Source organism: Mastomys coucha, unplaced genomic scaffold, assembly GCF_008632895.1.
Source record: "Mastomys coucha isolate ucsf_1 unplaced genomic scaffold, UCSF_Mcou_1 pScaffold21, whole genome shotgun sequence".
Taxonomy (NCBI): domain Eukaryota; kingdom Metazoa; phylum Chordata; class Mammalia; order Rodentia; family Muridae; genus Mastomys; species Mastomys coucha.
This window is the reverse complement of record NW_022196904.1, coordinates 69,514,078-69,524,933: the sequence shown is the minus strand read 5'-3', so window position 1 is coordinate 69,524,933 and position 10,856 is coordinate 69,514,078. Positions and strand designations below refer to the sequence as shown.

Below are 10,856 nucleotides of genomic sequence, written 5' to 3'. Positions count from 1 at the left end.
TCTTCTTCTTTTTCTTATTCTAATTCTTTTGTGTCTTATTGGCACCAGGGTGCCCAGCAGCGTGGGCAGTTAAACCCAGAACAGTCTCTAGTCAAGGAAGTAGCTCTTCCCTCAGAGACTTTGGCACTCATTTCCAGCCTGGCTGGCAGTGAATGAGCTTTGCCAAGACCATGGTTGAATGCAGCTACCTAGTTTGACAATGACTTTAGGCAAGTCCTTTCCTGGACTCAGTTTCCTTATCTGCCAAGAGACAGAAACTTGTAAAAGAAGGCTCCTGACAACTCTAGGTTAGTGCTTCAGAGAAGTAGGAGGGGGGTGTGAGGTATGTAACCCCAGCATCTGGGGAGCTGGGGCAGGAGGATTGGTACAAGTTGGAGAGTAGTCTGGACCATAGAGTGAGACTCTACCTCAAAACAAACAAAAGCTGAAAATGCTAGCCAGATAAAGTGGCCAGAAGGAAAGCCCTGGTGTTCTAAAGAACCTTCCTTCTAGAGGGTAGGTTTCAGCTGGGAGAAGCCTCCACTTCTCTCTGAAACCTCAACCCTAGATAAGCAGCTTGGTCATGCATTGGGTACATAAGCCCTGGGACCAGGCTACCTGGGACTGATATCTGATCCAGATATACTAGCTCCCACTGTGTGGCTTTGGGACACTTTATTTCATCTCGGCACCTCAATGTTCTCCTTGTTAATACATATTAATAACATGTTGACATCATGATCACAAACGAGCTGATACATGTAGCCTAGGTTAGCAAATAATAGCTGAATACAGCTCCACCATTTCCAGTCCTTTTGGTTTCTACAAAATATCACTATTTCTAACCTTAAACTGCCCCCAGGATTTTAGTCTTCCCTGGCATCCTTCCAGAAAGGGATGGACCAAACACCTGAGTCAAGTCAGATGGATCCCTGCCTTAGTTCGCTATCTTGTTTGTTGTGGCTCATACTGGGGATGGAACTCAGGACCTCAAACATGCACCTCTACTATTGAGCTGTTTTCCCAGTGGGCTATACTTAATGACTGTTAGAGAAAAGAGTCCAGTCAGTCTTTCTTTCTGAAATAACCACGCAGGCAGAGATGGCTGGGTGTCCTTGACTTGCAGGAATGAGTGAAGGAGGGGGATCCAGCTGACCCATCTCACCATGGGGGATTGTGTTCAGAGGCAGGAAGGTCCGTACCTCTATAGCTATTGCTGCAGTATCTCTCCTGTTGTACACACACACACACACACACACACACACACACACACACACCACTACCTAAGGGTGAGGGTGTTTCTGTTTTCTTTTCTGCTTTATCCCCAATGCCTATAACACTGACTGGGGCACTGGGGCAGAATAAACCCTGGATATATGGCAGCGATAGTCAGCCTGGTGACAAGGCCTGTTTTGGTAGCAGGATCTAGTCTTATCTTCTATCCAGAGATGATGGTTAACCAACCTTATGACTAAGAAAAAAAAATAAGAACAAGGTTCAGAATAACACTCGAGAGAATTGTCTATCTTGGGTCTGTAAGTCTCTCAATTATCCAAAGGGACTTTCTTCCGGGGCCCACCCCTCCTAACCTCCTTAGAGGGTAGAGCTCTCTAAGTGTCTATATTTAAGACCCTGAGGATCAGTGAGTCTTTCTTGGCTGTGGTTATCCTTTTGCAAGATGGAGTGTGATTTCCTAGACCCAGCCCCAGTCTTTCAAGTTGCTCTTCAAGCACTTAGAGACCAACCAGGAGCATCAAGTTTGTGTGTGTTTGTGTGTGTGTGTGTTTTAAAGTGGGAGGGGAATGATGTTAGTGGTTACTAAAGGTGATTGTTCATAACACTGTCTGCCACTCATGTGTTTGTTCATTCATTATGTCTCAGGCACTCAAATAGCAGCAGCCTCACTGTGCAAGCCCATTTCATACACGAAGAAATAGAGATTTGATCAAAGTTACAGGTCTGTAAAAGTAAAGAAGAGAGAAGGACATGCATCCTCGGGGGAAGGCTTTAGGAACACAAAGCCACAAGCCTAAACTACCTGCACCTTCCCCTAGTTGAGAGGCAAATGGCAACTTCTCCATTTCTTCTTTAATTAGTGGGGGATAAGAACAGGAACCATGCCCTTTAACTGGGAGAACTTCAGGATTGAATACATATAGAATGTGCATAGATAACATATGTACTATAGATGGAATACATATAGGTATTGTACATCTATAGTACGTATATTATCTATGCACCCGCTTGCTGCAGAGCAGAATTTATGCCAGTCTTTGCAAACTGTAGCTGTCTAGTGTGTCATTTACCCACTTACAAACCGAAGGGTATTGAGGGAAAACAGAGGTGCGTTTAAGATGTCACAACCCCCCAGGGAGAATCAAGTGGGTGGGATCTCTCACCCAAAGTTCCTCCCCCCCCAGGAAGAGGAAGAGTCCCCCCCTAGAACTGCCTCTGTTGATTTTTTTAAACAAACAAACAAAAAAGTCATTTGGGGGACTAGAGATATGACCCAATGGTTAAAAGCACTGTCTGTTTTTTTCAAAAGATTCAGGTTTGATTTCTACAGCCACATGGCAGCTCACTTTAGTCTGTAAGTCTATAACTCCACTTCCAGTAAATCTGATGCCCTCTTCTGGCTTGGGAGGGCATCAGGCACTCACACGTGATGCACAGATGTACTTGCAGGCAAAATACCTATATTTATAGAATAAATAAACAATAAAGCCATTTGGTTCCCCTTTTAAAGAATATAACTTCCTTCCCAGACTTCTCTACAATCAGAGTGTTGGTGGAAAACTGGGCATAGTCAACACATGCATTTAATACCAGCACTTGGGAAGAGGCAGGGAGGTTTCTGTGGGTTTGAAGCTAGCTGGATCTACACTATGATTTCCAGGACAGCTAAGGCTACATAGAGAAACCTTGTCTCAGAATTATACACATAAACATACACATACATATAAACAGAGTGTTGGTGACAGATCCTCTAGGGCTGAAAGAGACTAGGTAGGTCAATGTCCACCTTCAGTCAGCTTCTCCACAGTACACTAAGGTTTTGTCAGAGGATCCCATGCACCTAGCCTTTCCAGGCCACACCATGTGGGGACAGATGGAGAGTGGGGCTGTATGGTGTTGGGGAGGGGACTCCCTTTTGTTACTGCTTTTACAAAATGTTGTAAGGCAATATTTCCTTGAACATTTTCCTTTTCTTTTCATGGATCACTTCGAAGAGCCCTTCCACCCTTACTCATGGTCCCTGCTTATGAATGAGACTCCAGTGTTAAGGAACCGAAGGATGAAATCGCTGAGAGCTTTCTTACATTGAAGTGAATATTAAAAGCAAAATAACTGCAAACCTCAACGTTGTTTAAACCGATGCTCTATCTTCTTTTAAAATTCACATATCCATAAATCAGTTTCACTGGCTGAAAAAGATTGACAGTGCAGCTGAAGATGTCAAGAGAGGGAGAAGGTGGTGGACAAGGAGAAACTTGTCAAAGTTTGGCCAAGAGAAGCGTGCTCTTGTGGAAAAGGTAATGTCCCAGGAAAGAGAAAGCAGGGAGAAGAACCCCCAACCGAGGGGAAGGAACACAGTAGGAACAGCATAACCGGGTGCAGTGGGGAACACACGCTTCTGATTTCCGATTTCCAATTTACTGTGAATTTAGAACTCAAGAATCATGGGTGTTGGAACTGTGTGTAAAGCAGTGTCACAGAAACGATGTCAAATCCAGCAAGGGAGAATGGAAGACAGCTCTGACACTGCCCTCTGTGTCTTTCAGTTAGGAGAGGGCACTGTTGGAAAGAGTGACACCTAAGCCCGAAATCAGGTATGCCGGAACCGAAGCCAACCTCATCAGCCATCGATGTGTGGCGCAAAACTTTAATTTAGGCTCTGCGGAGAGGAGAGGCAGGTAGTGCTGTGAGCACTGCCTATTCCTCTCATAGCTAAGCCGCAAGCACACTTTAGTTTTCTTCCCCAAGGGCACTCCGACTCAGAGGAGCTCCCGTACCCTCCCTCTCCAAGTCTGAACTGGACGGAAACTGAAAGGGTGCGCTGAAACCAGAGAGACACCAGGAAATTGTTGCAGGAGAGAGGTCAAAGCAGCCGCCTTGGGGAAAGGCCAATGTTCTGCCCAAGCCCTCGCAGGGCGCCCCTGACCCTGTGCCCATCCCCAGAAGTCTGACAACCTCAAAGGTCTGGAGCGGCAGCGCGCCCCCCTGAGGCCCATCGGGGAGGTTTTGCAGCATGCAGTGGTTCGCGCTGCTAGTCCGGGTCGCGCAGGCCCGGCGTGGGGCGGGGCACACGGGGGTGCAGACGAACCCCGCCAAGGGTCCTTACCTCCGCGCGGGCTCCGTCCGACCAAGCGCAGTTTGCTGCTGGGACTGCGGGGCCGGGGAGGCTCCCACGGGCTGGGACCGGCCCCCCCTCTCCCGCCCCAAGCCCCAAGACCTTTCGGTGGCCCTGAGGAGGGTCGCCGGGACCCAGGCACAGGCGCCGTGTGGGCGGGAGGAGGTGGCTCCTGCGGGGCAAGGAGGGGCGGGGCGGGGGTATCTGCCGAGCCCCGCCCGGGAGGGGGGCGTGAAAGAGCTTATCCCAGAGAACAAAGGCAGCTGGGGATGGCTCCCCCCACCCCCTTTCTCCTGGGGCCAGCCCCTGAACTTGAACTTGTACTTGACACTTTGTCCGGAAGGTGGCGAGGAAGCCTGTCTGAGCCCGGACGGGACTCACCCGCCACTGTCGGTCCGGCAGACCCGGAGAGCCGGCACTCCTCTGGGGCCCTAGGGAGTCGGGATCTCCAAGGTCCCGACTCACCTCAAACTGTCTGGTGCTCTAGGGCCCTGGGGTTCCGGGGTCCCTTGAGACTGGGGGTGCGGAGTCCCTGGGTGTTGGGGCCCGAGCCGCAGGCGGAGCCTTGCGTCCCTCCGCGCCCCTCCTCCCGATCCCGCGCCCGGCCAGCAGCCGAGCTGCGCGGGGCAAGCGGGATTCTCTGCACGTCGCGTCGGCAGCCACTATTCAGCCGCTAATTGAACGTTAATGGCAGGTGCGGATGAGGTCACCGGAGCTGGCTTTTCTCACACATTTTTCATGCAAATTCGCGAAACTCTAAACAAATTTGAATAAAAAGCTCTTTGTGCCGCCCGCCTCCTAGTCCTCTCCTCCCAGCCCAGGATCTTGGCTCCTCCCGGTGCCCTGGGGCTCTAGCCGGGCTTCAGGATCCCAGCGCCCCGGGGAGTGCCGCCTGGTAGTAGATGGTTATGCCTCTGACTACCCTGTGGTTCGGGCTGCTGTGAATCGGCGAGAGAATTTTTCACTTGGAATCTTGGGACCAAATCAGGATGGCTAGCCGCTACGCTTTTAGGGAGGCAGTGGGTAAATGCCTGGCATCTGGTCAGGCAGGCATTCCTCTGCTGACATCTCACATTTCGGCGGTCCGCGCGCACACGCGCGCGCGCGCGCGCGCGCGCACACACACACACACACACACACACACACACACACACACAGACACACACAGGCCACCTTGAACAGCTTCTTGGTTCTTACCCTTTCCATAGCTTAGATGGGAATAAGGATGGATGGTACCAGCTCTGCATGACAGTGTCTGAGGATTAACTGTGATTTGGAATCACGCAAGCACTTAGAGCTGTGCTGGGAACTAGAAAGTGTTAACTATTGTCTGGGGGCCCAAAGGCCTGTGAGAATGAAAACTGACGAAAGCAGGATTGTGATTTTGCGCATACATGAAAAAACTTGTCAAAGGCTTTTGGAGCATCATGACACCTGCTTCCCATTCTGATCGTAGAGATCCTGAGCCCATGGCGACCGGTTTCCAACTGTGTGGCTTTTACTGTTTCTAAGCCTCTCTGAGCCTCTGTTTCCTAGTGTGGAAGATGTGACTGTCTTATGGGATCACGGTGAAAACTGAGAAAGCGTTAGTGGGGGCTTAGGAGCAGACACAGAACCTCCAGCACCCCTCTTAGAAGAGCAGAACGCCTATACTCTCTGGGTTCAAACCAAGATAGGCTTCTGGCTGCCCTGGTGACCCTAGCCCTTGTCAGAGATGACTTTCCCGGGCTTTCTGAAGCTTCTTACTCCACCTTTCCCATCACACAGTCAATGCACCTCCAGTTGTCTTTGCTAGTGGCTGAATCTGGCTTTCCCCGATCTTGTCTCTCTTAGAGGGAAAGAAAAATGTTTAGAGACATAGGTTTTTCGAACTTTTATTAGTTGTGAGCTGGGGTGAAAGAGGCAGAGGTTTCCCAGGGTCAGAAGAGTCCTTTCTCTCAGAATTTGGCTTAATCATCCTTCAGAGTTGTCCTGAAGTGAGAGTTCCAATGATTTCTAAGACTGGTTGTTTCATTTGCTCATCCATGCCTGATCCAGCAGCCTTAGGCTTGCTGCAGCCCTCAGCAGGTCCACCTCTGAGAAGCAAGGGCCTGGAGGATCCTTGACCTTCCCATCAGGCTTTCAGGTCAAGGACCTGAAGAAAGAGAGAGCATCTGCAGAATACAGATGACCAGACTCAGGAAGCAAATAGTACAGTGCTAATAGCAATGCTAACTGAAGGCCCCAGTCTGGGTATGGCTTTGAATTTCTTCTCCAGCTATAGGTGAAGGCTCCAAAGCTTAGTATACCCCACAGATGAAATTAGGTGGCATTAGGGAAGGCCCCAGGCAAGATATTGAGGGAGCCTTGAAGGCAGAATTTAATGTCTCTATGCATGGGACTGGCTAGGAGGCGTTGGGGCTTAAGAGACCTCTTTGAGTGGCCTAGCCAAACAGGATATCTTTGGGGTTAAGAATCCAGACTGCAGCCAATGTGGTAGGTGTTAAATCTCAGTTCTGGTACGTGACTTGGGACATGTAGCAACATTTCTGAACTTCAGTGTCATCTGTAAAATGAGCGTACCAGTGGTTCCCACCTTATAAAACTAAGACTCACTGCACAAAAGTAAGAGACCTGGTGACAGCCCCACCCCTAGTTGCTTTCCTTCTGACTTCCAAAACTACCATCCAAGTCCAGGGACCTCCATGGGTTTCCCAGGTTCCTCTGGTCAACTCTACTGTTGAGCTTTCCTTGTCCATTCCCAGGCCTCAGGACCCAATGCAGAGCTCCACAGGATATCGACTCAATGCTCAGCTCCACATTGCCCTTTCCAGATGCCTTGCAGCAATTTAAGCCTTTGAGGGCAAAGCCAGGCTTTTGGTTAGCACTGGGAACAGCAAAGTCCAGTGGTATTCTCTCTGGATACTTGCTGTCTGTATGCAGATAGAGAGTTCAGAGCCAGTCTACTCCTGAAGCCAGCCTGTCCCCAGCAGGGCACCTCCATCGGGCTAAAGCAAGTAGGGGTGCCCACTCATAATCAACACATCCCATAAGCCCCCCTCCACAAAACAGGTCCTCCCAGAGGGAAATCAAAGCCTACACTTGCCTAACCCACTCTAGGATACTGACTTGCCAAGCAGCTTAGAGAAACCCACTGATTTCCCCATTCAGCCTCCTGTATAGGTTAGACTGAAGTAATACAACACTCACCTAAGCAAAAACCAGAGAACCAACCCTGGAACTAAGTGGGATTTTGATTAACAGTGGCAGCCATGATGGTGACATGTGGTTGGAGAATCGCCAGTGGCCAGAGGCCACCAGTACTGTCAAGACACTTCTCTGCCACATCACCACCTTGTCTCAGAGTGCACACCCTTCATTGGCTGAGAGAAGTTACACCTATTAAGTGATGACTACTCTTTCCTTTTTCAATAAAAGCATTTCACAAACACAGAGAAAACAAACCCAAAACCACAGGAAGAAAGCCCTCCTGCTTCCCAGAGGCTGCTGTGCAATGCTTGCCTCTGGACCATCCATCCATCCATCCAGACAGACAGACAGACAGACTTATGGCTGACACAGTTTTATTTGGCACTAGTCCTCTTGTAAGCTGTGTGCATTTTACCATTGAGCTTTGCAAACCCCTGTCGCTGTGACTGACTTTTAAGTATATACAAACAAGAACACACTTGACTGTTTTGTACTTTATTCTATTCACTTAAGTATATGAGCAGCCTTCCCTATCAGCTCTCATGCAGAGATCTACCACAGTCTTACAGCTGTGGAGTACTCCATAGAATGAAATGACCCATTACTCAACCACAGATCTTTGTCCATGCTTCTTAGCAAACTTTTCCAGTATATCTGAAGTGAAATTAGTCATCACGTATATGTGCCTCTTATATTTTGATATTTCCACATTTCAGAAAATATTGTATTTTCTGCTTTCTAACCAACTGCACAAAGTATCCAGCCAGTGGGATGGAGGCGCTGGGACCACTGAAAATAGCACTGCACTGGCCAGTTGTGTAGGGCAGTACCTAGTGGCTTGCTCCTGTCTAGGCATGCGCAAGCTGGGGGCCCAAGGGTGCCCTGAATCCCAGCAGAGTGAAGTCTACAGGGGCTCTGGGAGTGAAGGGCATGCGAATGTGGCTGGGGTCCCGCCTGAATGATTTCTTGAAGCCATTGTCTCTGCCTGGCCTCTTTAATAGGAGTTGATTCAGGGTTTGGGGGGGGGCTATGGAGGAGAGGGTGTGCAGTCCTCACCACGGGCACCCAAGAATGTGTCATAGGAGGGAGAGAAAGAGGAAGGGGGGAACCCATCCTTGGGAGAGGCAGGACCGTCAAGAACCCCTGACTGATGAATAGTGAGTGTGCCCTTGAACCTCACTGGGTTTCACTGTTCTCAGGCACAGAACAAGAGCCTTGAGACACATCGAGCCCAGCTGCACAGGGATGGCGGTGGTTCATCTCAGACACTTTGACAGGCCGAGCCTTTTCCCTGCATAGCTCCGATCTGCCTCCCAGCTCCCCTGGCAACAGCACAGCAGCATGGCTCCTGGTTCCAGGCCCTGCCTGCTGTGAGCCCGGAGGAGGGAGGAGAAGGAGCACCAAGGGGAGGACAGCTGGAGAGAAATGTTGTTAACTCCTGGGAGGCTGAAGTCCTTTGGCAACTTCTCCATGTGCTGCCTAGTTCTTTGGGGTGGAAATGCTGGTGATGAGGTCTCTATTTCCCAAGTGCCTGAACAGAGTGTTCTACAGCACGTCAGACCCAGAACAGGTCTGAAAGGTGTGGCATGGGCAGAAGTGAAGGAGATCCTAGGCAAGCAGGTCAGTGATGAAGGCCCTCTTAGGAGGGTTATGGAGCACTTCCCTTGGTCTCTTGCCAAGTCCCTGGTGGCAGGATTGCTCCTTGTACAGCAGCCTCAGGATGGTGGGTATTGCATTTTTCTTTCCTGCTGAATTTTTCTGGTTCAGGTTCTTGGCTCTGTATTCATCCTGTGACTTTGGCAGGAGTTACCACTTCTCTGTCTATTCCCAGAAAAGCTGATCAGAGCCTGGCCCATCACTTCCCTTCACAGGACAATCTGAAGACAAGAGAAGTAAACAGTCTGTAAGCAGCTTGCACTTGGGGTGGTTGGTGTCCTATGAATCCCATTCAGGTATTATCAGGGCTGAAACTAGGAACTGTTGCTCTCTGGGAAGAGGGAAATGGGGAGGAGAGAGGCTCTCCCAAAGTTATCTCCAGACCTCCCCAGCAGGGAAGTTCTGAAACTGAGAAAAAGGATTTCCTTATGACCATGGCCTTTGCAACTTCTGGGGAGCAGCTGGGAGAAAAGAGACTTATTATTCCAAAGTATACATCTATATTATTTATGTGTCCTTGTGTACATTTATGTGAAATGTAGAGTTATTATTATTGTTTTTAATTGTATTTACATTGTTCTGTCTCCATGTATGTCTGTGTGAAGGTGTCAGATCCTCTGGAATTAGAATTACAGACAGTTGTAAACTGTCATTTGGGTGCTGGGATTTGAACCTTAGTCCTTTGGGAGAGCAGCCAGTGTTCTTAACTGATGAACCAGTCCAGGTATGGTTATTGTTGCTGTTGTTGTTGTTGTTCTGTTTTGAGTCTAAGAGTAGACCTCAAAGCCTTGAGCATGCTTAGGAAGTTCTCTACCACTAAAGTATGCCTCCACCCCCTTTCTTACTTTAGAAACATGGAAACGTTGGCTGAGAGAGGCTGTGCACTTGTCCAAGGTCACTCTGGTAATACAAAGGTATTGGTTCCACGCCCTCTACACTTCACAGCTACAGTTGTCTCAGCTGTGTCTGTAATGGAGTGAATCACCTGGCTGGGGAAGGCAGGGAAAGGGACCAGGCACCTAGAAATGATGCCCTCATGGATTACTTAGAGTAGGGAGCTTTTGAGTCTAAGGATTTTGGGTCAGGGAAGATCCAATATATGGCAAACCCTTCCTGAAGCCACCAGGGCACTGTTTGGACCATTTAGAACTAGAGAAGAAGTCAAAGCACCCAGACTCTGGCTGAAAGCATACCTAATCAAAGCACGCATGGTCTGGCCCAGGCCTTTGCTCCCCGACAGGCTGCTTTCCACTCAAAGCTGCAGGTTAGCAGTAAAGGAAGCTTCTGGGGTTGGTTGGTTGTTCATTTGTCTGCAGGCCTTAAGTAGAGGTATCTTGTCTACTGTGTCTGAGGCCAACTTGAAGGAGAAAAAAATTGGAGCAGGAGGTAGGGTGACTCACAGGTAGTAAAGCAGAAAAAATAAGAATTCCCAAATTATAAAATGTAAGGGCTGAGTACTGCAGATGGTATTACATCCAGTGTTCCTTTCCCAGGCTTAGAGAGGAAAGAGGCTTGCCTAAGACCACTAAGCAAGACAGTGGTCTGGAGAGCTTTCTCTGACTTCCAGATAAGTGGGGCTGGCCTTCCATTCTCTGACTTCCAGATAAGTGGGGCTGGTCTTCCAGTGACCTTGTTTCTTTACTAGGCTACCTTGGACCCTCAAATGGAAAGATTTCAGAAA

At 49.2% G+C, this 10,856-nt stretch overlaps 1 protein-coding gene across 1 annotated transcript in view; it reads right to left on the bottom strand.

Annotated features, from left to right (window-relative positions):
* Window positions 1-7,876: 7,876 nt before the first annotated feature.
* Window positions 7,877-10,856, bottom strand: part of LOC116101272 — a 33,483-nt gene continuing 30,503 nt past the window's right edge. The window contains exon 5 of the mRNA XM_031384881.1: window positions 7,877-9,396. The gene's annotated coding sequence lies outside the window, so the exon portion shown is untranslated. The remainder of the gene's footprint in view (window positions 9,397-10,856) is intronic.